This window comes from Pristiophorus japonicus, chromosome 5 (assembly GCF_044704955.1).
Source record: "Pristiophorus japonicus isolate sPriJap1 chromosome 5, sPriJap1.hap1, whole genome shotgun sequence".
NCBI lineage: Eukaryota > Metazoa > Chordata > Chondrichthyes > Pristiophoridae > Pristiophorus > Pristiophorus japonicus.
In genome coordinates this window covers 100,199,439-100,226,955 of record NC_091981.1, presented here as the reverse complement: position 1 = coordinate 100,226,955, position 27,517 = coordinate 100,199,439, and the positions used below count along the sequence as shown (strand labels likewise).

Below are 27,517 nucleotides of genomic sequence, written 5' to 3'. Positions count from 1 at the left end.
GCACTATTTCAAAATTTGCAGATGACACAAAACTTGGACGTGTAGTAAACAGCGAGGAAGATAGTAATAGACTTCAAGAGGACATCGACAGGCTGGTGGAATGGACAGTTGGCAGATGCAATTCAATGCAGAAAAGTGTGAGGTGTTATATTTTGGTAGGAAGAATGAGAAGAGACAATATATGCTAAATGGTACAACTTTAAAGGGGGTGCAAGAAAATAGAGACCTGTGGGTTCTTGTACACAAATCTTTGAAGGTGGCAGGACGGGTTAACAAAGCAGTTAATAAACCATGTGGGATCCTGGGTTTTATAAATAGAAGCATCGAGTACAAATGGCAGGAAGTTATGTTAAACCTATAAAAAACACTAGTTCCCCCTAGCTGGAGTATTGTGTCGAATTGTGGGCACCGCACTTTAGGAAGGATGTGAAGATTTTGGAGAGGATGCGGAACAGATTACTAGAATGGTTTCAGGGAGGAGGGAATGCAGTTACGGGATAAACTGGAGAAGCTAGGGTTGTTCTCCTTAGAACAGAGAAGGCTAAGGAGAGATTTGATAGAGGTGTTTAAGATTGTGAAGGGTTTAGATAGAGTAAATAAAGAGAAACTGTTTTCAATAGCTGAAGGGTTGATGACCAGAGGGCACAGATTTAAAGTGATTGGTAAAAGAACTAGAAACGACATGAGGAAAAAAACTTTTTTTATGCAACGAGTGTTTAGGATTTGGAATGCACTGCCTGATAGGGTGGTGGATGCAGATTCAATAGTAGCCTTCAAAAGGAAATTGGATAAATACTTGAAAGAGAAAAAATTGCAGGGATATGGGGAAAAAGCAGGTGAGTGGGACTAATTCGATTGCTCTTCGAAAGAGTTGGCGCAGACTCGATGGGCTGATGGGCTTGTTCTGCGCTGTACTATTCTATGATTCTATAATAGCATATTTTCAAAGCCAAAGTTATTAACATTGAAAATGTTTGCAATCCAGTATCCAAATAAAAACTAACAAGAATGGAGCTGACAGCTCTTATTATTCTGAGTTGTTAAATGACAGCAATTCCCATACTGGCTCTAAATTTCCATAAGGGCTCTCCCAATCTCCTGCTGTAACTTTGGTGGCAGCTTGGTAGAATCCTTGGAGAAATATTTAAATGGCCGTCTTCAGCTCTTTACTTTGGTTCTCTGCATGTCCTTTTGAGCTTCTGCTGAAGTTAGGGCAGAAAATTGGTACAACTGTAGAAATTGAGGTCCAATATGTTTTGCCTTTCGCATTCTGTATTAATATAACTACAAACACGTTCTCAAAATAGTGTATACAGACAATACCAAAACTTAGTAAATATGCATTCAGTTTCTTTAACTTGCAAACATTTAGGCCACTGTACGCTGGCAGTCACAATATTTCATATCTGTATTTGAGATTTCTTCATCAGTTAGCTCTACCAAAGATCATGCACAAGCACGGTGGGCTGAAGGCCTCCTTCTATGCTGTATCATTCTATGATTCCATGGTTGTATCATAATTCTACCCATTGTATCCTAATATTACAAGTGCCTTACCGGAAAGTATGTCGTTACAAATATGTGGGGGGTAGAAACTGGACCTTGCTGCGCCCGTTTTATTGGCATAAACCGCATGCACTGAGGTCCAATTTCAGAGACCAACATCCTGCACTCCAAGGACGCCTTTTGGTCATCTACCTTAATATTCCTTACATGGCTCTGTGTCAAATTTTGTATTATAATCCTCCTGTTAAAAGCCTTGGGACATTTTACTACATTTAAGGCATTAAATAAATACAAGTTGTTGTTATTGATAACAAGAATGCCGCAATTCAATTTCTAGGCTAAAAATGTTTCATATGACATGAGATAGACAGGATAAATACAAGTTTAAATTTGGCTTCAGCCAGGTGACTGTGTGTGAAGTTAATTGTTTCTGTGGCAGTGCCGACCAATACATGCAACTTGCTGCACATGCGTTCAGTGACAATGGAGGATATCCATCTCCATCTCAGACAGAGTTTCTTTGTTTGTGTTTATCCTGAAATTAATTAAGTCAAAGATTGCTTGATTGCTGACACCAAATGTTAATGTATGCAGAGCAACAGACCATGGAATGTACAAGCTTAATTACTCTGATTGCTGAATCATTAAAGTGAGACATTTGTGGGAAAATTAATGCCCACACATTGGGCCCAATTTTCCCCAACCCCTTTTTTCAGTGCACTTACCCTAAATGCGCCGACTTTGCGCGCTAGAAATGGCGGCGAAAAAAAGTGGCCCCATTCTGCCCGCTCTGCCGAGTCTCTGGTGTCCCAGCATGGTGTACATAGTGCAGTGGGGGGGGGGGGGCGGAACAACAGCCCAGTGCAGAAAATACTGCCGGCAGCTGCGCGCATGCGCAGTGGAGTCTCTGCGCATTCTCCTCGCCCTCCCAGCATGTCCTGCAGGCTGTGAGCAGGACCTGATGCTCGCAGCCCCTATCCTTAGCTGAAGGGATGCCTCGATGTTCGCCGCACTCTATCCCTGGCCGAAAGGACGCCCCGATGTTCGCCTGGTGAGTGGGGAATATTCTGCAGTATTTACTCAGGGTCGCTCAGAGTTGTCAGATACTGAATGCATCATAAACAAAGTATAAAAGTTGGGAATTTGGGTAAACATTGGGAATTTGGTAAGTGGAAATTCGTTGCAGAGGGGAAGGAGGTTCTGTTTTTTGGCTTCAATACTTGTAGTGGTTCATGTTACATATTTAAATATTTCATATAATCTACCTATAACTTAAACTAGATTAAGTAATGAGTTAAAAAAACTATAAGCTAAGTTGATTAAATGTTAAAAGGTTGTTTCCCCTGGCTGAGATTATCCACTTTGGACCCAAGAAAGATAGATCAGAATAAATGGTGTGAAGCTCGGAACTGAGGTGCTTTAAATGTACTTACCTGTGCCGACTTCTTAACTGTCCACAATGTTTTTCAGAGCTGGCCACATACACTGACCTAAGTCGATTTGGAGTAAGTTTTAGCTGGCCAAAGTGGCATAAATGGCCAAAACTGGTGTAAGTGTCTGGGAACGCCCCCTTTTGACGAAAAAACTCAACTAAAAAAAATCATTCCTAACTGAGTTACTCTGGAGCAAGTTTATTGGGGAAAATGGCGTTTTTTAACACGCCAGAAAAACCAACTTACTCCAAAAAAATTGGAGCAAGTCATGGCCAAAATTAGGCCCATTAACACCAGAATTTACCCTGAAAAAAATGGGTGGGCTTGGTGCGTGAGTGCAGTTAAAGTGTTAAGTGCTCAGTTCCAGTTTTGCTGGAGGTAGGATGGGGGCGTGGCGGGGGGTGGGGGCAGGGGGGGGGGATGGGCGACCAACCCCCTCCCAGGGGGTGGTACTGTAATTTAAATATTGCAATGAGGCGGTGAGCCTCTTTTTCCCTTCCATTTTGTGTTAAACTGCCTGTGGACGAGTTTCACACAATTCGTGAAACCAAGCAGTTGAACAGGGGCGGGGACTCTAGCATCCAGGAGGTAACTGGCTTGAAACCTACCTCCTGGATCCAGGATCCCGACCATATCTACACCCCCGTGATCAGAGACCCCACCACGAGGCCTACGATCACCCTTCAAGGTCTCCCCCCCCCATCCCCGAGGCCTCTCCTCCTCCAATGATGATGATGATGTCATGTATTCAACCAGCATTGTAACCCATGTATAAACTGACCTAAGTTGTCCACCGTGAGAACACTGACCACTAGGTGGGAGACACTCCTAACCTGGACCTTCAGGTATAAAAGGGGAAGCTCCACCCACCTTCATCACTTGAGTGCTAAGGAATAAAGGACAGGTCACAGACTGACCTTCTCTCAAGCATGGGCCTCGTGTGCATTTATACTGTGTAGTAAGGACGTATCAAATGGCGACAAGAAACTGGGATTTAAACCACGCGAGCATGGCCACTAGCAGAACAGACGAGAGGTACTGTGTTAAGGAATGGTTGGGACAGAGATTCAACATTGTTAAAGCAGCACACAGTTCTCCAGGCAGACAAGGGCAGTCAGGCATGCCCCAACATGTAGTCGAACCCAGAGGGGGAGTTCGACAGAGATAATGGCAAGCTGAACAGCGATTCACGCCATTGCAAGGGACAATGCGGCCAGTAATGGGGCCATCAACACCTGTTAATGGTGCACTCAAGGACAATAACAGGGGCAGTCAGGGACGATCGACTGGCAAGGGACCTTTTGTTTCAAACCGCAACTCATGCTGGAGGTGTGGAGGCATACATTCAGCCGGAGTTTGCAGAGATGAGCAAAATACCTGCAGAAATTGCAGAAATGGACACTGGGAGAAATCGCTGGAAGCTGAAGTTCAGCGAGTTCATGTGGAGCACGTATACAGTTCATACAGCAGGACGCCACCGATAATGATGAAAGTGCTCCTCAATGGCATCCCAGTATCAATGGAGTTAGACACGGGTTCCAGCCTGTCCGTGATGGGTATCAAACAGTTCAAAAAGTTGTGGGCATCCAAGGCCAGGAGGCCAAAAATATCGGCGATTGACGCACAGCTACGGACTTACACAAAGCAGATCATTCCGGTGCTAGGCAGCGCCATGGTAGTCGTGACCCACAAAGATTCGGAGAACAGGTTGCCACTCTGGATTGTCCCAGGGGATGGTCCCGCACTACTGGGGAGGAGCTGGCTTGCTGTCATGAACTGGAAATAGGGCATTGTCAATGCAATTTCCTCTGTGGAGCGAGTATCATGCTCACAGGTCCTGGACAAATTTGACTCATTATTTCAACCCGGCATTGGCACTTTCATGGGGGCCAAGGTAGTGATTCACATAAACCCGGACACCAGATCAGTACACCACAAGGCCAGAGCGGTGCCGTACGTGATGCAGGAAAAGATAGAAGGCGAATTGGACCGCCTGTTGAGGGAAGGCATCATCTCGCCAGTCGAATTCAGTGACTGGGCGAGCCCGATTGTGCCGGTGCTCAAGGCGGATGGGTCTGTCAGGATATGTGGCGATTACAAGGCCACCATCAATCGGGTGTCACTCCAAGACCAGTACCCGCTACCGAGAGAGGAGGACCTCTTTGCGACGCTATCCGGTGGCAAACTTTTTTCAAAATTGGACCTGACCTCAGCTTACATGACCCAGGAGCTGGCGAGTGAGTCGAAGAAGCTGACCACCATCACGACACACAAGGGGTTGTTTGAGTACAACAGATGTCCGTTCGGGATTCGCTTGGCCGCCGCGATCTTCCAACGAAATATGGAAAGACTCCTCAAGTCGATTCCAGGGATGGTGGTTTTTCAGGACGACATCCTCATTACTGGTTACGATTATGAAGAACACTTCCACAACCTGGAGGAGGTGCTACGCAGACTGGACCGGGTAGGTCTGCGACTGAAAAAGGCGAAGTGCGTCTTCCTAGCTCCAGAGGTAGAATTCCTGGGGATGAGGGTAGCATCAGACGGGATCAGCCCTACTGCATCCAAGACGGAAGAGATCCAGAGAGCATCCAGACCCCGTAACACGACAGAGCGGCGTTCGTTCCTGGGGCTCCTGAACTATTTTGGTAACTTTCTTCCCAAATTGAGCACGCTGCTAGAGCCGCTACATGTGCTCCTACGCAAAGGTCGCGAATGGGTCTGGGGGGACAGCCAGGAAAGGGCTTTTAATAGAGCACGCAATTTGTTATGTTCCAACAATCTGTTAACGCTATATGACACATGTAAGAAACTTGTGTTAACGTGCGATGCATCGTCCTATGGTGTCGGGTGTGTGTTGCAGCATGTCAATGCCAAGGGTAAGTTACAGCCGGTAGCTTATGCCTCCAGGAGTCTGTCCCAGGCAGAAAGGGGCTACGGGATGGTAGAAAAGGAGGCGCTTGCATGTGTATATGCGGTAAAGAAAATGCACCAGTACCTGTTTGGCAGGAAATTTGAGCTGGAGACAGATCACAAACCCCTAACGTCCCTTTTGGCCGACAACAAGGCCATAAATGCAAACGCATCGGCCCGCATACAGAGGTGGGCACTCACGTTAGCTGCCGCTGACTACACAATTCGGTACAGACCTGACACCGAAAACTGCGCCGATGCACTCAGCAGGCTCCCACTAGTCACCACTGAGGGGGCTACCGAGCATGGTGCTGAGATGGTCATGGCTGTTGAAGCTTTCGGAAGCGAAGGCTCACCCGTGACAGCCCGTCAGATTAAAGTCTGGACAAATAGAGACCCGCTATTGTCTCTAGTCAAGAAATGTGTCCTGAATGGGGACTGGGCAGCCACGTACAGGGCATGCCCTGAGAAATTTAAACCATTTCACAGGCGCAAGGATGAACTCTCGATTCAGGCCGATTGCCTACTGTGGGGAAACCGCGTAGTCATGCCCCAGATGGGCAGAGAGGTGTTCATCAGAGAACTCCACAATGGGCACCCGGGCATTGTCACGATGAAGGCAATTGCCAGGTCACACGTTTGGTGGCCAGGGATAGACGCAGATCTGGAACTTTGTGTTCGCAGGTGCAATACGTGTGCCCAGCTGGGCCATGCGCCCAGGGAAGTCCCCCTTAGCGCCTGGCCATGGCCCGCCAAGCCTTGGTCACACATCCATGTGGACTACGCAGGTCCTTTCATGGGGAAAATGTTTTTGGTTGTAGTAGACGCCTACTCCAAATGGATCGAGTGTGACATTTTAAATTCAAGCACATCCTCTGCCACGGTAGAAAGTCTACGGGCAATGTTCGCCGCCCACGGTCTACCGGACATCTTGGTCAGCGACAATGGCCTGTGCTTCACAAGCACTGAATTCCAGGACTTCATGGCAGGCAATGGAATTAACCATGTTAGAATGGCACCGTTCAAGCCAGCCTCAAACGGCCAGGCAGAATGAGCAGTGCAGATAATCAAACAGGGCATGCTCAGATTTCAATGGGGTTCCCTACAAACCCGCTTATCACGCCTCCTGTTGACCTATAGATCCCGACCACACTCGCTCACAGGGGTTCCACCCGCAGAGCTGCTAATGAAAAGGACGCTCAATACCCGATTATCCCTTATACACCCCACCATGAAAGAAATTGTCGAGTGCAGGCGCCAGTCACAATATGACTACCATGACAGGAATGCGAGGGCGCGATGTATTGATGTAAATGATCCTGTTTTTGTCCTCAACTACGCTGCAGGGCCCAAATGGCTCGCAGGCACTGTGGTTGCCAAAGAGGGAAATAGGATTCTGGTAGTTAAACTTACCAATGGACAAATCTGCCGCAAACATGTGGATCAAACAAAAAGGAGGTTCAGCAACCCCATAGAAGAAGCAGAGGAAGAACACGATATAGAGTTCACTCCACCACAGGTGACCGAACACTGGAACCAAAGGGAGGAGAGCCCAGTCACTGTGGGCAGTCCGGACAGGCCTGAGGCACTGCAAACAGCAGACACTCAGGCCAGCGCCCAACAACCGGAGCCCCAACTCAGGCGCTCTACAAGGGAGTGTAAACCACCAGAGAGACTCAACCTGTGATCCCAATAAGACCTTGCGGGGGGGGGGGGGTGGGGGGAAGGTGATGTCATGTATTCAACCATGAATAAACTGACCTAAGTTGTACACCATGAGAACACTGACCACTAGGTGGGAGACACTCCTAACCTGGACCTTCAGGTATAAAAGGGGAAGCTCCACCCACCTTCATCACTTGAGTGCTAAGGAATAAAGGACAGGTCACAGACTGACCTTCTCTCAAGCATGGGCCTCGTGTGCATTTATACTGTGTAGTAAGGACGTATCAGATGAGGCTGGCCCCGATCCTCTCTCCACCCCTGCTGATACCCAACTACACCCGCCCCACCAACCGCAATCCCTGGCCGACTTCCCCCCGAGATCACTGGCCGATTGCTCCCACCCCCCACAATCCCTGGCCGACCCTCCCCACCCCCACGATCAATGGCCGGAACCCCACCCCTGCGAACACTTACCAAAACACCCCCCGTCCCCCATAGCCGACTGCCCCCCCCGCCCCGCGATCCCTGGCCGAACCCTCCCCCAAGATCGGCCCCCTGCTTCTGAGGCGTACCCACACCTGCAGCCAGCCAACCAGCCTCTCAATCTGGCTGGTTGCCTCGCATTCAAATCAGGCCCTGCCGTTAAAGTTGGCAGTGCCTTTTGGAAACCCAGTCACTCGCGTTTCCTGCCTGCCTCGGAGGCAGCCCCCCCCTCCTACCCCCAGCCCACCTCCCTTGAGAAAATTCTGGCATCTATCTCAGAAGGTGTGAGAGCTGATTTCAAAAGGTACGGTAGTAACTTGAAATATTTTTCATGGCATTAAATCACAGGTCTTGTTACTTAGTTTTTAGTTCTATCTGGAGATTGAACTGTGGATTGAAAATTCACATTATTCACATATATCACATCATGAAGCTTTGTAAGACAGCTTGATCCAAAGGTCTTGCCAATTACCAAGCTATATAAGGAATATGTTCAAAGTGCATTTTAATCCCTTGTGTACTGATTCTGCCTTTACTGATTTAAGTACTGTACTTTCAGTACATGCTGTGTTTTACTGCTTCTGTTCATTGCTCAACTTGCAAACAAATCTGAATGACCTGAAGTGGAGGGAGGCGTGGGAAAGGAAGGTAGGGAAGAAGGAGAGAAGGGAGGAGGAGAGGAAAAGGAGTGGGAGAGAGAAGAGGATGGAGATGAGAGGCAGAAGAGGAAGGGGAAAGAAGGATGAGGAGTTTGACTCCAATCAACTAAGTGATGCTCAATGGAAGGTCTGGGAGCAGGGGAATGTGCTTGGTGAGCAGACTGGGTTATAGTCACCAGAACAATACTCAGTGGGTGGGGAGGGGCAGGGTGCAGTTTGCTGGGGGATATGGTTTGGCTGAAAGTTGTGAGCTCCAATCACCTAAGTGATGGTCATCGTGGAAAATGGGGAGATCTGCTCAGGCAAGATATGTGGACTCTGATCACCAAAATAACAGTCACCTTGTGAGAGGGTGGATGTTACTTGGCTGACTGTTGAGGGGGTTTCAATCATAAAGTAATGCTCAGTGGTGGGGGAGGAAGAGTAAATGGCTCCAAGCATTTAGGGGTGAATTTCAACCCCCAAAAATGGGCGGGTTTGGATCAGGTGGTAGGTTAAAGTGTTAAAAATCTGAATCCCGGCTCCTACCCACCTCCAACCCGTCCACTTCCTGTTTTAATGGAGGCAGGATGGGGGGTGGGGGGGTGCGGTGAGTAGCCAATCCACTTGCAGGAGGTGGGTTGACACTTTAAACATGATAATGAGGCATGATTTGCATGTTTAACTATGGCCAACTGGGGTTCCCAGGCCTCGAGAATCCTGGCAGCTGCAGCGAGGTGAGGACAGCCACATGGAGCACTCATAGCGGGCCGGGAGCAACAGGAGTGCTTCCCCCCACCCGGCCCACAAAATCCCCCACCATACAATCTCCCCCTGGGATTGGACCCCTCTGCGGCTGGGAATCGGACCCCCCGGGGATCAGACCCTCGCCCAGGTTCAGATATCACGCTCACACCGGGGTCGTGGATCGCACCTACCTGGGATTGCGGCTTTTTCTCCAGCGTTCCTCGCTTGACTGGAAGCCAGCTGATCCGCACCTCCAGGTTTTCCGTGCTCTACAGAGCCGCTCCGCCCCACACCCTCAGCTTCCAGTGCGTTAGAACATTAAAATTCCCTCCTTACGCCCTATTCAGTGGTGAGGGGTCAACACTACTATATTTCTGTTCAGTCAAGTGGGGGAGGGGGGGGGGGTACTACATAAGGGTTGGTGGGTTCCCTCAATGTATCTGTGCTCACTGTGGGAGGTGGTAAGGGGGGCCCAGTGTGAGAGAGGGGACGTTATTACAATATCTCTGTTCAGTGGGAAGGGAATGCATTGGGGGGGGGCGGCGATACTTCATGATATTTCTACTCCACAGGGGAGGGTATTCAGCGCTGGGGGACGATCATGCTGTCTCTGCTTAATGCTAGCAAGGGGATGAATTCAGTAGCGTGGTTAGCGACAGATCCCATTATTCCGCTTAGTGTGGGGGAGGGTTTGAATGTGGATTTGTGTTCCATTTTCAAAATTTCTGCCCATTTGGGTTAATGGGAATCAATGCGGGTGAGGAAAGAGTGCAGGGTTCGGCCAATTGGTCCCCAAAAACATGTGCAGTCTAGGCACTCGACTAATCTCAGAGTGGTTCTTCTGCTTTCTATTTCATGGTGTCCAACCTTATTACACCTTAACAAGCAAAATGTCTTTCCTCCTCTAATTTCTATAAACTAATTTTAGGATAGGAACAAGATTCGGAGTGACAGTACAAACTAAAGTGAAGCCCATTATTACTTTCTACAGGTCTTATTCCTTTATCTAGTCATGCCATATTTTCAAAAAAAGTAACATACAGAAAAAATGTGGCCTCTAGTTTTCATTCCTATATAGAAGTCATCACAAGGTTAAAGCAGCCTTCTTCAGTGGTGCTTTCTTACATCTATGTGCTAGTAATGACACTATTTTTAGATTTACATTTCCTTCCACTGAATCCCCTTTACTAGGCAGGGTGATTGGCAGAGTTACCTAATGATCCTCTCTTTGTAGTAATAACCTGTCAGCAATACTCATCAAATCTTACAGCTGGTATTGAACTGCCCAAATTTGATTTGCAAAACTTTCAAAGATTTGGGCCTAAAAATTCAATGCTTTAACACTGGCCGTTAAGGCCAGTTTTGTTGAAAAAATGGTGCTTTTAAAAACATTTTATCGAAGTAATGGCTTGGTGCAGTAGATTTTAAAAGTTTTTAAAGTGTGCAGGGAGTGCTGCTGGATGCTTGCAACGCTGCGGATGGTAAAGGAAGGCCTCTGAGAAGACAAAATGTTGAGATGCTGCCTGACCTGCTGAGTATTTCCAGCATTTTCTGCTTTTATTTCAGATTTCCAGCATCCACAATATTTGACCTCAGAGAAGACCACTTGCTCATAGTCCTGATGAGGGGGGTGGTGAGGAGGGGGAACACATGAAGCAAAGGCAGCAAAGGGGATAAGCTGCTGGCAGAGGGAAGGGGCAGAAGCAGAAGTGGAGGAAGTGAAAGGAAGGAGGCAACCCAGACAGCCCCTTTCTGGCCGGGATATCCGGGATGGAATCATCTACCTATGGTACCACTGACCACAACCCCAATTCCCCTTTCAACATTTGTCCCACACCTTACCTTCCCTCTGTTACTGATGATCACTGCGTCCTCTTGCCCATGATGCTGAAATAAAAGCCACCACAAAGCAAACTTTCCAGGCCAACTTTATACATCTATCCATCCAGTATGACATCAAGAAAGCAACTCATGCATTCTTATGCATTCTCTTGGTGACTGTCTTGTGTCTGCCTTTGCCTATCCTAGTGATATCACACAGTGCTACCCCAGTGGCTGGTGAAAGGCTGCTGTCTTTCATTGGGGACACTGCAAATAGACTTGCAGGGTGACCTCGAGGAGCTGGTGGCTGGGAGTGTGAAATCGAATGATGGTGTTTCTTCTTCTTCACTTTTCTCTCTATCTTCTTGGCCAATCATTGGCTGGGTAGGCTGCATTTTTTGGGTGTGTGAAATGAGGAAGGCACAAGGGTGGAGTTATGGTGAGGGGAGGGTGGACAAGCAAGAGATGTATGGTCACACCATCTGCAGCTTGTACATCAGAAGAGATTGTGGGATGAGGGGAAGTGGGATGTGAGAAGGAGGATAATGTATGAGGACAGCAGCATCTTGTATCCTTGCAGCCCCGCCACTGACTGAGGGCTTAGCCATACCCCTGCCAAGAATATTCCCTCCAAGCGGGTGAAGTGAAGCTAGGACTGTGAGGTGTTCCTCATGTTTGGTACAGATTGTTGGTAGGTGAGTGATTGGGGGCAAGGGGGTTTGTGGATTGAGCTGTGTGTAAGTCTAGTGGTGCAGTTGGTAGGAGACGGCTTTTGAAGATGCATTCACTGACTTTGACTGATGGTCTGAAACTTCTTTGGGCACTGGTGGGGGTGACACTGCTGTCAGTGAGGGCCTCGGTGATCTGGTCCCATATCCTTCTTTCTGGAGGGCCTCCTGGCCCCTATGGATAGAGGACCTCTCTTGCAGTGTTCACCCCCTGCACAAAGCTGGAGTGCTGCGTGCGAGACTCTAGGTGCTACTACCCTGGCTTCCTGAGCCATTTAGGTGTGGAGGGAATTCAGCTTTAAGAGCTGAAGACTCCCATTTGGAAATGCTATTCAATTTATTTTCAGAAGTCAGTTGAGCTCTAAGGGCTAAAGGCTGCCTATTTTTAAATGATTTTTATTTTTTTAATTTTAGAAGATAGTTCCCCTTTAAGGGAATGACACTGCTTTCTAAAATGACAGGCTAGCTTTAAGACAATGCTGCCTAGCTCCAGGGACGCTACGGCCACGCTACATTGAGCCTCCAGCTGAGGCTACCACCCGAAACATCACGTAACAGGGTAAGTTTTGCCTCCCAAACATTTAAATCAGCAGTCTGCACCAAAATAGCGGTCTGCCTATACTCTATTTGCAGGCGGCCATTAACCTCAGCCCATGGTGGCACCAGCCGTTTCTGAGCCAAATCAAATTTTTCAGCCTTTAATCTTTGTCAGTTTAATGCATTCCCGTTTTTTTTACCAGGAGCAAATTATTCAACTCAGCATCCAGTAATTTACAAAGCAATAATGTTCATATGATACCACAGGCAAGAGTAGGACTGAGATACAAAAGCAAAATACTGCGGATGCTGGAACCTGAAATAAAAACAGAAAATGCTGGAAATCTCAGCGGGTCAGGCAGCATCTGTGGAGCGAAAAACATAGTTAATGTTTCAGGTCAATGACCCTTCATCAGAACTCAGTAGGACTGAGATAACTTGGTAGGGAAAGCACCCATACTGTATACATCAGCTTTCTGTAAAGTTACCTTGAAAGACTGATGGTTATAAAAACAAATAATGATTGGCCAGTCAATCCTCAAGTAACACTCCCTCCAGATAATTCTGTCTCTCAGTCATGCTCTTGTCTCTCTTGACTTTTCCACCCACCATTTTGGTCTCTCTCTCTCTCTCTTTCTTCCACTCACCACCTTCACTTTTCCCCCCTTCAGTAATGTTTTTGTGGGACAGTAAAACCTAATTCTTTAATTTATGCTTTTGTGCTCTATACTGTGATGCAGGGTTTAACTCTTTTTAATAAAAGGTAAGCAAGAAGCAAAACTCGTACATTAAAATGTACCATAAAACGGAATGCAAATCCTTTTGTCAAAGGGCAGCTGCTCATCCACTATTCAAAAGCAACAGTCCACACACTCAGAGAAGTATGTTGATTTTATGCGCATGTTTCCCCCCACCCTCCCCGCACCCTGTTCGTTTTAAAATGGAACAGGCCAACGCAAAACTAAAATAACCCACATTAAACTGAACTTGGCTATTCAGAAATTGGCTGATTCAGGTTGAGTTGGTTTTGATCCCATTCATAGGAAATGGCCAACGTTTGCAGAATATCACAATTATTCATGAGAATGTTACAGTATAAAGATAATAAAATAAATTATTTTTGAGAAAGTAAGATATTTTTAAACAAAATTAATGTCTTAAGAACTAGTTATTTCAAACTGCATTCAAGAATTATATATTTTTTCTGATTTGTATGGTATTACTTTTGTCAAGAGCTAAGAACTATTTCTGTTAAACACTCCTGTTCTCATAAATCTGTAGCAATACCTAGAATGTTCTTATGATACAACTCACTGCACTGAGGACAATCATGTGTTACTGCAGATATTTATTATATAATAAATTAATCTTCAGCTTTTAATCTTTTAAATCCTGATAATGAATGTCTGAGAGTATCTTTCCAAAGTTAATGAGTCCCAGTCCCAGTCAAACTGAGTTCTGTTAATAATTTATTCACAAAGGGAGAGTCTGTACCAGATGTTTCTGTATAGTAAATCAGTGTTCACACTGACTTGCTTTAGTCATTTTTAACCTTATCGGTTGACACCAGCCTAACAGCCAAGGTTATTTATCCTCATTCAAGAGCTTCAAGTTACAAAGAAAGAATAAAGTAAAAAGAGAAAAAAAAGTGCAGACTAGCTTCATTAAAATGAAGCCCTTTAATTTATGTTTAAGACAAATTAAGTTCTGATTTAAAGCTACCCTAATGCATCAGTGTGTAATTACTGTTTAAATTAGTTTCAATGTGAAATGCAATGTGTCCTTTTGAGAAATTGACTTCAAAGTGGTGAAATATGGTTTTATTTCAGTTCATACAATTAAAGAAACAGCTTTGATATTCTCACTCATTCAGAAGGCTTTTTAATCTTGAATCATGTGGTTTCAATCCAGGATCAGGATTCGAGTCTGCACAGGGAAGCTGAGTGAAGTACTTTGTTTCTACTATTGGCTAGTTTCCCACCAAGAACTAAAACAAAAATTATATTTTATGCGTGGCTTAGCACTCAATCTCACACATTAAATGATACAATATATAGCCAGATGCTAGAGTTATTTTTCTGAACATTTTGAATTAATCAGCACAGCGATGATGAGGAGAGATAGCTGGCAGAATAGACAGCCCCCACTGTTGCCCCATTGTCTAATCTGAACCAACCCACCCACCCTCCCACACCCAGAGCTTACCTGAGGGTTGTTGTCGAAGGCTCAAATTTCATTTTTCTTCTGAAGTGAGCTGCCTGTGGAGGTGTGAAAGATGCTGGCAGCTTGCCCTGAAGAGGTAAGTGAGTTCTGAGGCCCAATTTTGGCACAGTGTCGGGACTCTCTGTACAGACATGGGTTGCTCATGCAGGACCGATTCTGTGCCCGGAAGCAGGAACAGAATAATTTGTACCCACTGTGTTGATTGGAAAGAAGAGAACTGCATCAATTAATACATTGGAAGTTGAGTCATGAATCCATTATTAGTTTACACTCACATGCATCCAGATTAACACCAGCAGGAGATCTCCCTTGTGGAGTGCGGTTTCATATTAGAGATAAAACTCACACAGGTTATAACAGAAAACTAAGATTCAATTTTGGCTTCATACAGGATTTTGCATCTTCTGTTTTTATTATAAATGAGCCCTCACCCAACAGTCTATAACATGATGAAACCTATGGGGGCCGACTTTTATCGATGTCCTGCCCGCAGTCGCCTAGGTTCTGCCGGAAATGGCTGTTTTCTGGGCGATTCCTCTGGAACTGCCCATCTCCTGTCAAGGATCTGCCCGGCAGAAGATTGGTGGGGAAGGGTTCCGCCCACGTCACAGTGTCCCGCCCGCCCATGCCGGAAGTCAGATAATCGCCATTTTGATCACTTTTGCTGCACTCCCACTGACCTGTCGCCCGTCAGGACCATTCTGGAAAAGCAGGTGTGAGCTGGGCGGCAGTGGGCCAGCAATCGCACAGCACTATTTCGGCATCAATCGGGAGGGCGAGAAGGAGGGAGGGCGGGAGCAGTGTGAGTGGCATCAATCAGGAGGGAGGGAGGGAGGGAGGCAGCAGTATGAGCGGGCAGCAATCACACATCGGGTGGGTGGGAAGGAGGGAGAGGTGAAGTGCATTGGGGCAGCTCTGGCACATCGGCTGGGAGGGAGTGCTGGTGGCCATCACATCAAGGCAGCCAGTCGGATTCTGCACCAGATCAGTGGGACTGTTGGAAAGAAGTTAGGTTAATGTTGCATTACTTTCTTGCTGATGATGTTTAAATTGGATGTGATAAAACCGACTGAAATGTGTGTAAGCTAATGGAGGCTTTTTCGTTGCACCTTGTTGAAAGTCCTTCATTGAGAAGGTCAATGGCAAAGGGAAAATTATTATGTGACTGAAAAGTGTTCAGCATCTCACATGTTGTACATCCAAGCTGATTCATTAATTGTCTCGCACAATGTACTGCAATGTAACTGATGACCATGTCATCTCAGGGGTGGCATTCCTCCATGTTTGGCCTCGCAAGAAGAGGGTTGAAGTGCAAGCCTTAAGGTCTGCTCTGCAACTTGGTAAACTAGAGTAATTGCATTCCTGCATTCATTGTTGTCTTGCAATGACCTGATGACAGGACCCATTATACACTGCAGTCCGATGTGGATGGGAAGATATTCCTGATGAAGTAGATGACCTGAGGGACAGATGTATGGTTGGTGCAACGCACCACACATGACGCTAAAATGACACACGCACAAACAGAGGGTCAACAATGTGAGTGTATTTACAAGTGCACAATGACAAATGTAACATAATATTATGACATATACAGACATTTAGAAGAGGAAGCAATAACCACTCCTCTACCCGGCACCACCACCTCTCTTCCCCGCCCCCCCCCCCACCCCCTTGTAGTCATGCCCATTTTCCTCTTCCTCCCCACGCCTACACGACGGAGTGGCCCTCTCCCCTGCCCCTCGCTGCCTCGGGTTCAGGAGGGTGTGCAGGAGGGCAGCGCTATGTGTGTAGGCGTGTGCGTCTCGGTGACAACGTAGGGCGTGGGACCGAAGGCACCAGAATCTCCTACTCCTCCGTATCTGTGTGCCTTGAGGGTGTGAGGTCATGGGCTTGCACCACGCGTGCAGAAGCTATCTCCTGCCTTATTGCCTCGATGCTTTCTGATGTACGCTCCAACACTGTGAGGAGGCGCTCCATCCTTTGATCGTGCTGCTGAGTGATTGTTGCGATGCTGGCAGCTGTCCCAGCCATGGTCTGCTGCATCTCGCGATCTACCTCCACGCTGGTGGTTGAGAGTTGGACCATTTGGCTCAATAGAGCGAGCTGTCCTGCATCCGCAGGTGGTTGCTCGCTGCTGCTGGGTGCTGGGTCCTTGCTTCCTTTTGTGCCATGGATTCTGAATATGCTTGAGCTTGCTTGAGTGGAGTCTGTTGGAAACTCCAGGAAATCTGAGCCCGATGCCGAGGTTCTGCGGACATTTGGCTGACTTGGCAGAGGGCTGATGTCAGGTGCTTCCGGATCCTCCAGGTGAAGGGGCACAAATATGGACCGTTCTCCCTCCTCCTCTTCTTCCTGGCCCTGGGTGGCAGAGGTGGGAGCGGTGGACATGGATGATGCGGGCTGGGGGTGCAGGAAGGATCCGGTGTCCTCGGGTGTGGAGAACATCGGGGTGGTAGATGCTGAGGTGTGACAGCTTCTGTGAAGGCCAGAGGTCGATGGTCTCTAGATCCGTGGTGTCCGAGTCAACATATGCAAGTAGAGGACAAAATTCCAGTCTGTAGTGGAGGGAGGGGGGGGGGGGGGGTTGCGGCGGGGTTGGTGGTGGTGAAAGTGAGTTGTGAGCCGTTCCATCTCACATTATGCCAGCAAGGAGTCCCATCCCTACATGTCCACACCAATAATGGGCGACAAGTCTGCGTTTAGCCGCGAGTGCATTAACATTGCAAGTACTTTCATGCCATGACTGTCGCTGACACCAGAGATGAGTGTAGCCTTACCCTGCGGTAGCACCGGATCTGCAGAACCGTTTGTGGTTGGAATCCGGCCATGTCCCACCAATGCCAATGCATGCTCCTCCAGCCTGGTCAATTCCACCACATCTTGTGGGCCCCCTCCGGTCGCACTCAAGCTTGCCTGTTTGGCTGCTTGTTTTCTCTGCACAAAGAAACGTTGCAGCATTTACCCCTTTTGCTCATGCTCCCCACACACACTTCCACACATACATACATCTGGCGCACAACCTTTTTGGCCTTGGACAGGAGAGACCGAATAAATTTGTGCTCACTTTAGCTGCCGCCACCAAATTGTTCCACCGTTTGCGGCATAGCTCCCCATCCCGCTCCATGTTGCCCATTGCACTGACCATCTGACCTATGTCCATCCAAAGACGTTGGTATTGGGCTGGTGGAGGCTTGCCACGCCCAGCCTGGGTGAGTTCGCTGTACTTGCGCTCCATCTGTCACTAGTTCCTCCAACTCTTGCTCTTTGAACCACGAAGCTCTGGGCCTGGTTCTGGCAGTCTTCATTAATGCTTTCTGGCCACTCATCCTCTTTGATGAGAGGAATGGCTGCTGAACAGTTTGGTTATAAAGTTGTCACACTGCCCCCTCTGCAACTCAGACTGGCCCCTCTCCAATGTCACCTCTGCTCTCTAACCTCCAACTCTCTCCTCTCTCTCTCTCCTCTCTTTCACTCCTCTCCTCTATTTCCTCTCTCTCTCCTTTATATTCTCTCTCTTCTCTCTTCTCTCTTCTCTCTTCTCTCTTCTCTCTTCTCTCTTCTCTCTTCTCTCTTCTCTCTTCTCTCTTCTCTCCTCTCCTCTCCTCTCCTCTGCTCTCTTCTCTTCTCTGTCTCCTGTCTCTCTTTCCTGGCTCTCTCCTTTCCTCTCCCCTCGCAGATGAAATTGAGTGGTGTCCTTTTATGACCCTGAGCACTTACTCAATTAGCGTGCAAGGACCACAAAAGGACTACAACAGGCTACACAGAAGAACAATTTAAAAAAAGGTCTAAATCCCGCACATGAGCAGTGGAGGCCCTCCGAAAAAACCCGAGTGGAGAGGCCTCCACCTGACACATTCTGATGATGCTTCCTGCCAAGTCCCGCTCCCGCCCACTCACCGCTCGCCGACTGATGTCCGCTGCCCCTCCCGCTGCCGCCCACACAACAGCGACCAAAGTGGTTCCCGACGGGACCCGGTGGCAGCGGGCACCAGAAACGGACCTCCCGCCTGGTGGCTGCCGAGAAAAGTCAGCCCCAAGGTATCATACATGTTACTTGTGACTCCCTCATCCAGGCAGAACTGTCACTCTTTGTCATAATGCATTCCACTCTACCACTGAGCTGATGCCCGAAAACTTCTGAATTAACAGACTTGAGGAAGATTGTCACTGTTTGCTATTGTTGTTAAATCATAAATGTTTTTGTCATATTTGCATTTATAATTTGGCTAAAAATAGTGAACAGAGGGAAACTTCCCCTTTGGTTTACTGCTCCCTATCTAATGGAAAATCAATGATCATTTTTCACACATCTTTTGTATGGCCCTGGCAAACAGCATTCGAGAATAGGGTCTATTGTATTTAGCTTTGAACAAAATGAACGCAGACAGAGACAGAATGACATAAAATATACAGCACAAAATAGGGCATTCTGCCCAACCAGTCCATGTCAATGTTTAAGCTGCAGGCAAGCCATGTCCCATCCTCCTCATCTAACTCTATTCTCTCTATTCCCTTCTCCCTCTGTCTAGCCTCACCTTGAATGCATCTATACTATTCACCCCAACCACTCCCTGTGGTACTGAGTTCCACATTCTCACCACTGTTTGAGAGAAGAAGTTTCTCCTGAATTTCCTATTTGATTTCTTGGTGACTATCTCAAATTGATGGCCGTTAGTTTTGCTTTTCCACAAGAGCGTAAACACTTGCTGGTCGAGATTTTGCTCACCTCGGCAGGTCCATGGCAGGCAACGTTGGTGGCGGGTCCCGACCCTGCTGCTGGCTCCATACTGCTCTGAAAAATAAATTTCCATTTATAGAGCTTGTTAAGCCCGCGCAGCGCATTTCCTGGCCAATTGGAGGAAGCGGATCTGATCACGTCATTTGATAATATGTCATCAGCCAGTTTTCTTAAAGGGGCCATGGCCAAATTTATTTTGATATTTGTGCTCAGTGTTCTACAGCATTGAGGTACTGCAAACACTGACAATAACTGCACCAAGACACAGGGCTGCACCCAGACTCGCCCATGACTCCCTCCATATGCTTATGGACTGGATCACAACATGCAGGGAGGGTCTCTTCCTTTCCCATGGTGAAAGGGACCTCTCCAGGACACCAACACAGCCTGGTTGCACATTACACAGGAGGGCACAAGCAAGGATTTTGTCAGGAGATCCTGGGTGCAGTGGCGCAAAACTTTCAATTATCTCATTAGATCAGGAAATATTAGTACTAAGCCACACTCAACCTCATCCTGCTGTACCACTCATCACATCCCCATCACTCTGCCTTCCCTACCCTACTCCTGCACATCTTTACTCACACCCACTTACCTTGCACCTCCACCCATCCCTCTCTCTATATTATCACATCCCCATCTCACTAACTACCCCTCACACTCACGCTCATTAAACCAACTAACAACATACAACGGTAGGTACTTGGGTGTTTTATCCTATGTTCATATAAAGATTCTGTTAATGTGTTGTCAAACATTGAAACCTATATTTTCAAGACTTTATCTTCTTGGACAGATTTGAGTGCATTTTTGGAAGTGGCTTAGTGAGTTGCAGTGAATGGTGAGACATAACGGTGCCCCCAGCAATGGTGGTGGTTGTGAAAGGAATGGCTTTGACATTGTAGGGCTTTATGGTATTGGTGTAGGGTGGTGCCACACTGGTACACCATGTGGCAGCCAGGGTGTACAGGGTCAAGTGAAGTAAATCTAGCCATGGTGAGGCCATCTCTGGCCTCCCTGGAGGCAATGTGCTCAGGTGCTGATGCCCTCTGTCCTGTGCAGCATCAGGTGATTGTGGCAAAGGTTGGTATTGTTGTTGGTGCTGCTTGTGTGCCTGGTGCTGCTGGTGTTGGGAATGAGGATCAAGGTGGCAGAGTATAAAGGGCACCCATGTTGATGCAATAGATGGTAGGTGAAGCAGAGATGACAGAATCATTCTGTCAATAGTGAAAGAATTATTCCAATGAGGTGAGAGTGGTTGGAGAGTGGAAAGTGCAGAATCTGTGCTGGAAATGGACTGAGAAACAGTTTGTGGTTGAGGAAAGTGATGATCTGTCAGGTGGGGGCTTTTACTGTACATTTGAAGCTGTCAAGTAATCAGCTGGAGCGATGGCCACTGAACTCACGCCTCAGCTTGACAGCCATGGGCTGCGCACAGTGGGGATCCCATGGTCATGAAGTTAAAGACAAAAGGTAAATGAAAAAAGACATTAAGCATCTGGCACCTAGATGCTAATCATTTTAATTAGGTCCCCCGTTGCTGTCAGTCGGGTCTGTTCAGCGTTCACTGGCCCAACATTGGGAAAGGCGTGTGGCAGCGGGTTGACATTGGGGTCCTGACCTGCTGTCAAAAAAAAAACACTTTCCCACCTGACGCGCCACTGAATGCACCCACTGACCCCCCGCAAAATTCCAGCCTCTGAGTCTACTCTATCCAAACCTTTCATCATTTTAAAGACCTCGATTAGGTCACCCTTCAGCCTTCTCTTTTCAAGAGAAAAGAGACCCAGCCTGTTCATCCTGATGATCTATCTTTATCATATGTTATGATATGCTATATGGTCCCTAACAACAATCCAACTGCAGTGTTGAAGACCTCTGCCCCCAGCAAAGCTGTTACAGGAGAGGTATGAAACTGGCATCCACCCAGCAATGTAGAAGATTGCCTATGTATGTCCTATCCACAATAAAAACAGGATGGGGTGAATTTCTGTGCAGGTTCTCTTGAAATACCATGGCCTTGAAATTGGATATGGCCTGAAAACGGGTGATGTCATGGGCCAGCACTATTTGGCTGCACCCGTTCAAAGTGGTGCAGGCAGCAGGCCAAATTCATTGACATGAACGGAGTGCTGATCTCAGTGCTACCATTCAACAGTTGGACCAATATCGGGTGCAGTCTGATGGCCAGTAATGTTTGGCCTAGATTCTCTTCGCTACTTAAAGGGGAGGTGCTTTGATGCAGCAGCAGCTTATTTTCATTGCAGTTGGAAGACATGGCTCAGCAGCAGCAGAGAGAATGAGCCAGAAGGTTCTCTGATGCAGCTGTTGAGGCATTGATTGTGGCAGTGGAGAGAAAGCGAGAGACATAAAAACAGACTGTAAAAGATTCTATATGTATGTAAAAAGGAAAAGATTAGCAAAAATAAATGTGGGTCCCTTACAGGCTGAGACAGGAGAAATTATAATGGGAAATAAGGAAATGGCAGAGAAATTAAACAAACACTTTGTGTCTGTCTTCACAAAAGAAGATGTAAAAAATCTCCGAGAAATAGTGCCGAATCAAGAGTCTAGCAAGAATGAGGAACTGAAAGAAATTAGTATTGGTAAAAAAATAGTACTGGAGCAATTAATATGACTGAAAGCCGATTAATCCCCTGGACCTGATGGCCTACATTCGAGATGTATTGGTTGCCATCTTCCAAGATTCCATAGATTCGAGAATGGTTGCCATGGATTGGAAGGTAGCAAAAGTAACCTGACTATTTAAGAAAGGAGGGAAAGAGAAAACGGGGAACGACAGACCAGTTAGCCTGACATTAGTAGTAGGGAAAATGCTAGAATCTATTATTGAGGACGTGGTAACAGGGCACTTAAAATATAATAATAGGGTTGGGCAGAGTCAACATGGATTTATGAAAAGGAGATCATATTTGACAAATCTGTTAGAGTTTTTTGAGGTTGTAACTAACAGAATAAGTAAGAGGGAACCAGTGGACATGATGTCTTTGGATTTTCAGAAGGCATTCGAAAAGGTGCCACACAAGAGGTTATTGAAAAAAATTAGTGCTCATGGGATTAGGGGTCAAATACTATCATGGTTTGCGGATTGGTTAATGGACAGAAAACACAGAATAGGAATAAACGGGTCATTTTCGGGTTGGCAGACTGTATTTAGTGGGGAACACCAAGGATCGATGCTTGGGCCCCAGCAATTCATAATCTATATCAATGATTTGGATGAGGGGACCAAATGTAATATATCCAAATTTGCTAAGTTGTGAGGAGGATGCAAAGAGGCTTCAAGGGGATATAGAGAGGCTAAGTGAGTTGGCAAGAAAAAGGCAAATAGAATAAAATGTGGATAAATGTGAAGTTACCCACTTTGGTATGTAAAATAGAAAAGCACCATTTTTTTTAAATGGTGAAATATTGGGAAATGTGGGTGTTCAGAGGGACCTGGGTGCCCTTGTACACAAATCACTGAAAGTTAACATGCAGGTACAGAAAGCAAATGGTATGTTGGCCTTTATTACATAAGGATTTGAGTATAAGAGTAAAGGGGTCTGAAATTGCCCCTTTTTTGTGCCATGTTTACGGTGCTGGTAGGTGCAAACTGGGCGCAAACCGCTTTTCGCCCAGGGGTGGGCGGCAGTGGCGCCTCAACTGAAATTCCCCTCGGGATTTTGGGAGCGATTGGCAGGTAATGCCGTGTCGATGACGTCATCGTCGTGCACACCGACTTCTCAGGGGAAATTGCCTCACGGGACGCCATCTTTGAAAGTTGGTCGATGTTGTCGTCGGCACAACAATGGCAGCTCTCGTTTCGACCGGGTCGCCATCATGCAGTGTGGCACTGCCTTTTGTGCGCTGGGCTACTGGCCAGATCAAAAATATCGCTGGTGGCCCAGTGGTGCCCACCAAAGGGGCTGCAGAAGGGGAGGGGCATTGTGGCGTGTCAGCTACCATCCTGGGAGCACCCCCGAAACAAGTTGGACTGCCCGAGACAGCTTTCCGCCTCGTTTCCGCATCACAAAGGGGCAATTTCATGCCGGGGCGGGACTTCCGACCCAGGAGTTAACTGACCCGGGCCGGGAAGGTTAGCGCCCTTGGATGGGCCACCATGCAATTTTGCCCCCAAGATGTCTTACTGCAATTATATAGGGCCCTGGTGAGACTACACCTGAAGTATTGTGTATAGTTTTGGTCTCCTTACATAAGAAACAATATACTTGCCATAGAGGGAGTGCAACAAAGGTTTACCAGATTTATTCCTGGGATGGGGGGGGATTGTCTTATGAGGAGAGATTGAGTAGACTAGGCCTATATTCTTAGAGTTTAGAAGAATGAAAGGTGATCTCATTGAAACATATAAAATTCTTGACAGGGTAGATGCAGGGAGAATGTTTCCACTGGCTGGAGGTCGAGAACCAGGAGTCACAGTCTCAGAATAAGGGGTCAGCCATTTAGAATTGAGTTGAGGCAGAATTTCTTCACTTGGAGGGTGGTGAATGTTTGGGATTCTCTACCCCAGAGGGCTGCCGAGGCTCAGTCGTTGAATATATTCAAGACATAGATCGATAGATTTTTGGGTATCAAGGGAATCAAGGTATATGGGGATAGTGCAGGATAGTGGAGTTGAGGTACAAGATCAGACTTGATATTGAATGGCAGAGCAGGCTCGAGGGGCTGAATGGCCGACTCCTGCTCATATCTCTTATGCTCTTATGTTCTTATGTGTCCTGTTTCCGCAGGGTGACAGAAAGCCATCAGTGCACACTTGTGAGACGGCTCTGGCATGAGACAGCTGTGCACATCATGGCTAACAGTGTCGTACTGCGGACATGGATCTAGTGCCACAAGAAGTTTAGTGACCTCACGTAGTAGGTCAAGGTGAGTGAAGGGTTCAGCAAATGCCATATCCCACCATCTGTACTACAAGCCTCACACACTGTCAATGCAAAACACCCCCATTATTCACCTACCAATAATCTCTACCTATCACCACTCATGCCTCACAATCATAGCTTTATTTCACCCTTAGAAAGATACTGTGATATATTCTTATAAAATAATTAACAAACATATTCTACAAGATGGCTCCAATACATCATGTGACTTTTATTGTATTTCATCATAGGCAGTCCCTCGGAATCGAGGAAGACTTACTTCCACTCCTAACATGAGTTCTTAGGTGGCTGTACAGTCCAATACGAGAACCACAGTCTCTGTCACAGGTGGGGCAGATAGTTGTTGAGGGAAGGGGTGAGCGGGACTGGTTTGTCGCACGCTCTTTCCGCTGCCTGTGCTTGATTTCTGCACGCTCTCAGCGACGAGACTCGAGGTGCTCAGCACCCTCCCAGATGTGCTTCCTCCACTTAGGGCGGTCTTTGGCCAGCGTCTCCCAGGTGTCAGTGGGGATGTTACACTTTATCAGGGAGGCTTTGAGGGTGTCCTTGTAACATTTCCGCTGCCCACCTTTCGCTCATTTGCCATGAAGGAGTTCTGAGTAGAGCTTTGGGAGTCTCGTGTCTGGCAGGTGAGCTATGTGGCCTGCCCAGCGGAGCTGATCAAGTGTGGGCAGTCCTTCGATGCTGGGGATGTTGGCTTGGTCGAGGATGCTAATGTTGGTGCGTCTGTCCTCGCAGGGGATTTGTAGGATCTTGTGGAGACATCATTGGTGGTATTTCTCCAGCAACTTGAGTTGTCTACTGTACATGGTCCATGTTTCTGAGCCATACAGAGGGCGGGTATTACTACAGTCCTGTAGACCTTTAGCTTGGTGGCAGTTTTGAGGGCCTGGTCTTCAAATACTCTTTTCCTCAGGCGGCCGAAGGCTGTACTGGGGCACTGGAGGCGATGTTGGATCTCGTCATCATTACCTGCTCTTGTTGATAGGAGGCTCCCGAGATATGGGAAGTGGTCCACGTTGTCCAGGGCCACACCATGGATCTTGATGACTGGGTACAGTGCTGTGCAGTAAGGACAGGTGGGTGGAGGACCTTTGTCTTGCTGATGTTTAGCGTAAGGCCCATGCTTTAATACGCCTCAGTAAATACGTCGGCTATGTCTGGAGTTCAGCCTCTGTATGTGCACAGACGCAGGCGTCGTCTGCATACTGTAGCTCAACGACAGAGGTTGAGGTGGTCTTGGACCTGGTCTGGAGACGGCGAAGGTTGAACAGCTTCTCACTGGTTCTGTAGTTTAGTTCCACTCCAGCGGGGAGCTTGGCAACTGTGAGGTGGAGCATGGCAGCGAGGAAGATTGAGAAGAGGGTTGGGGCGATGACGCAACCCTGTTTGACACCGGTCTGGATGTGGATTGGGTCTGTAATGGATCCATAGGTAAGGATTACGGCCTGCATGTCATTGTGGAGCAGGCGGAGGATGTTGATGAACTTTTGGGGACATCCGAAATGGAGGAGGACGCTCCATAGACCCTCGCGGGTTGACAGTGTGAAAGGCCTTTGTAAGGTCGAAGAAGGCCATGTATAAGGGCTGGCGCTGTTCCCTGCATTTTTCCTGCAGCTGTCGCGCTGCAAAAATCGTCCGTAGGGGACGAAATCCGCACTGTGACTCCGGAAGGAGCTCCTCGGCCACAGGGAGAAGACGGTTGAGGAGGACTCTAGCGACGATCTTCCCAGTGGCTAATAACAAGAAGATTCCTCTGTAGTTTCCGCAGTCGGACTTGTCCTCTTTTTTAAAGATGGTCATGATCACTGCATTTCTGAGATCTCCCGGTATGTTCTCCTCCCTCCAGATGAGAGAGATGAGGTTATGTATTCGTACCAGTAGTGCCTCCCTGCCATATTTCAGTGCCTCAGCAGGGATTCCATCTGCTCCCGAAGCCTTGTTGTTCTTAAGCTGCCTTATGGCTTTTCCTACCTCGTGCAGTGCTGGGGTTTTACTGAGGTGGTGGTGAGTAGCATGCTGTGGGATGGAGTCGAGAACACTCGAATCAAAGGCAGAGTCTTGGTTGAGGAGATCTTCAAAGTACTCCTTCTAGCTGGCCAGGAACAGGGAAACACTGCCTCGGTGTCTTTGATGAGTGTTTCCCTGTTCCTGGCCAGCAGTGGGGTGGGGCCTTTGGTGTTTGGGCCATAGGCCCTATTGTATTTACAGCAGCTATTGCATTACCACAGTAGTCCACCAGATGGAGCAGTAATTCACTAGGTGGAGTTCTATTTTACACTTCCCCCTCCTTAATGAAGAAGTAATCATAACAAAAAAAACATTATACATAACTTGCATGGTTATACACAAGTAAGACACTAGACAATTTGCGAAGATTGTTTTCTTCATATGGCCTCCCAGAAGAAATTGTGTCTGATAATGGGCCACAATTTCAGAAGAATTTGCACAGTTCATGAGCAGAAATGGTGTGAAACATACCAAGATTCCACCGTGCCATCCTGCTTCAAATGGTGCAGCAGAGCGCAGAGTACAAATTTTAAAACGTGCTCTCATAAAAAAAAATGTTGGATCCAAATCCAAAAAAAAGGCAGTTGTTGTTGGACCTCAAATTAGCAAATTTCCCGATTACTTATTGTAATACTCCTCATATAACTACTGGTAGAATACCAGAAGAGTTTCTCAAATGACAGCCACGAACCAGGTTCTCATTGTTAAAGCCAAACTTGGCACAGTCAGTAGGAGAGAATCAATGTATGGACAAAGATATGGACTTATTTTGCCATATTTACAAATCAACCTTAACCATTGGTTTTCTCTTTCGAAGAGGATTTGCTCTCGAACAGAACTTTCCAAACTTGGTGTTGAATTTAGAATCATTCTAGGGTGAGCCTGAAGAGAGTTTTCCTCCAAGGGCAACTCTTGATCTATATTTTGACTCTCTACAACTTCAGACTATTTGTCTGCCTAACTCGGACTCAGATTTAAATTCTGACTTTCTCTTGGACTTGTTTCTCGTACATCTGATGTAGGATTTGCTGCTGGTACTCTACTTGTAACAAGACTATCTGACTCATCAGAAATAATCGAATCATTCCAACTTTCAATTCCTTACATATCTGTAGGTAAAATATGATCAATGTAAACAAACCTAACCTTTCCATGATCAAAC

At 47.1% G+C, this 27,517-nt stretch overlaps 1 long non-coding RNA gene across 1 annotated transcript in view; it reads right to left on the bottom strand.

The window, feature by feature from the left end:
• Nucleotides 1-14,682: 14,682 nt before the first annotated feature.
• The window catches only part of LOC139263857 (uncharacterized), a 144,123-nt gene continuing 131,288 nt past the window's right edge, over nt 14,683-27,517 (bottom strand). The window contains exons 3-4 of the long non-coding RNA XR_011593234.1: nt 19,424-19,489; nt 14,683-14,887 (exon numbers count right to left, since the gene is read on the bottom strand). This is a non-coding gene — a long non-coding RNA (uncharacterized lncRNA). The remainder of the gene's footprint in view (nt 14,888-19,423; nt 19,490-27,517) is intronic.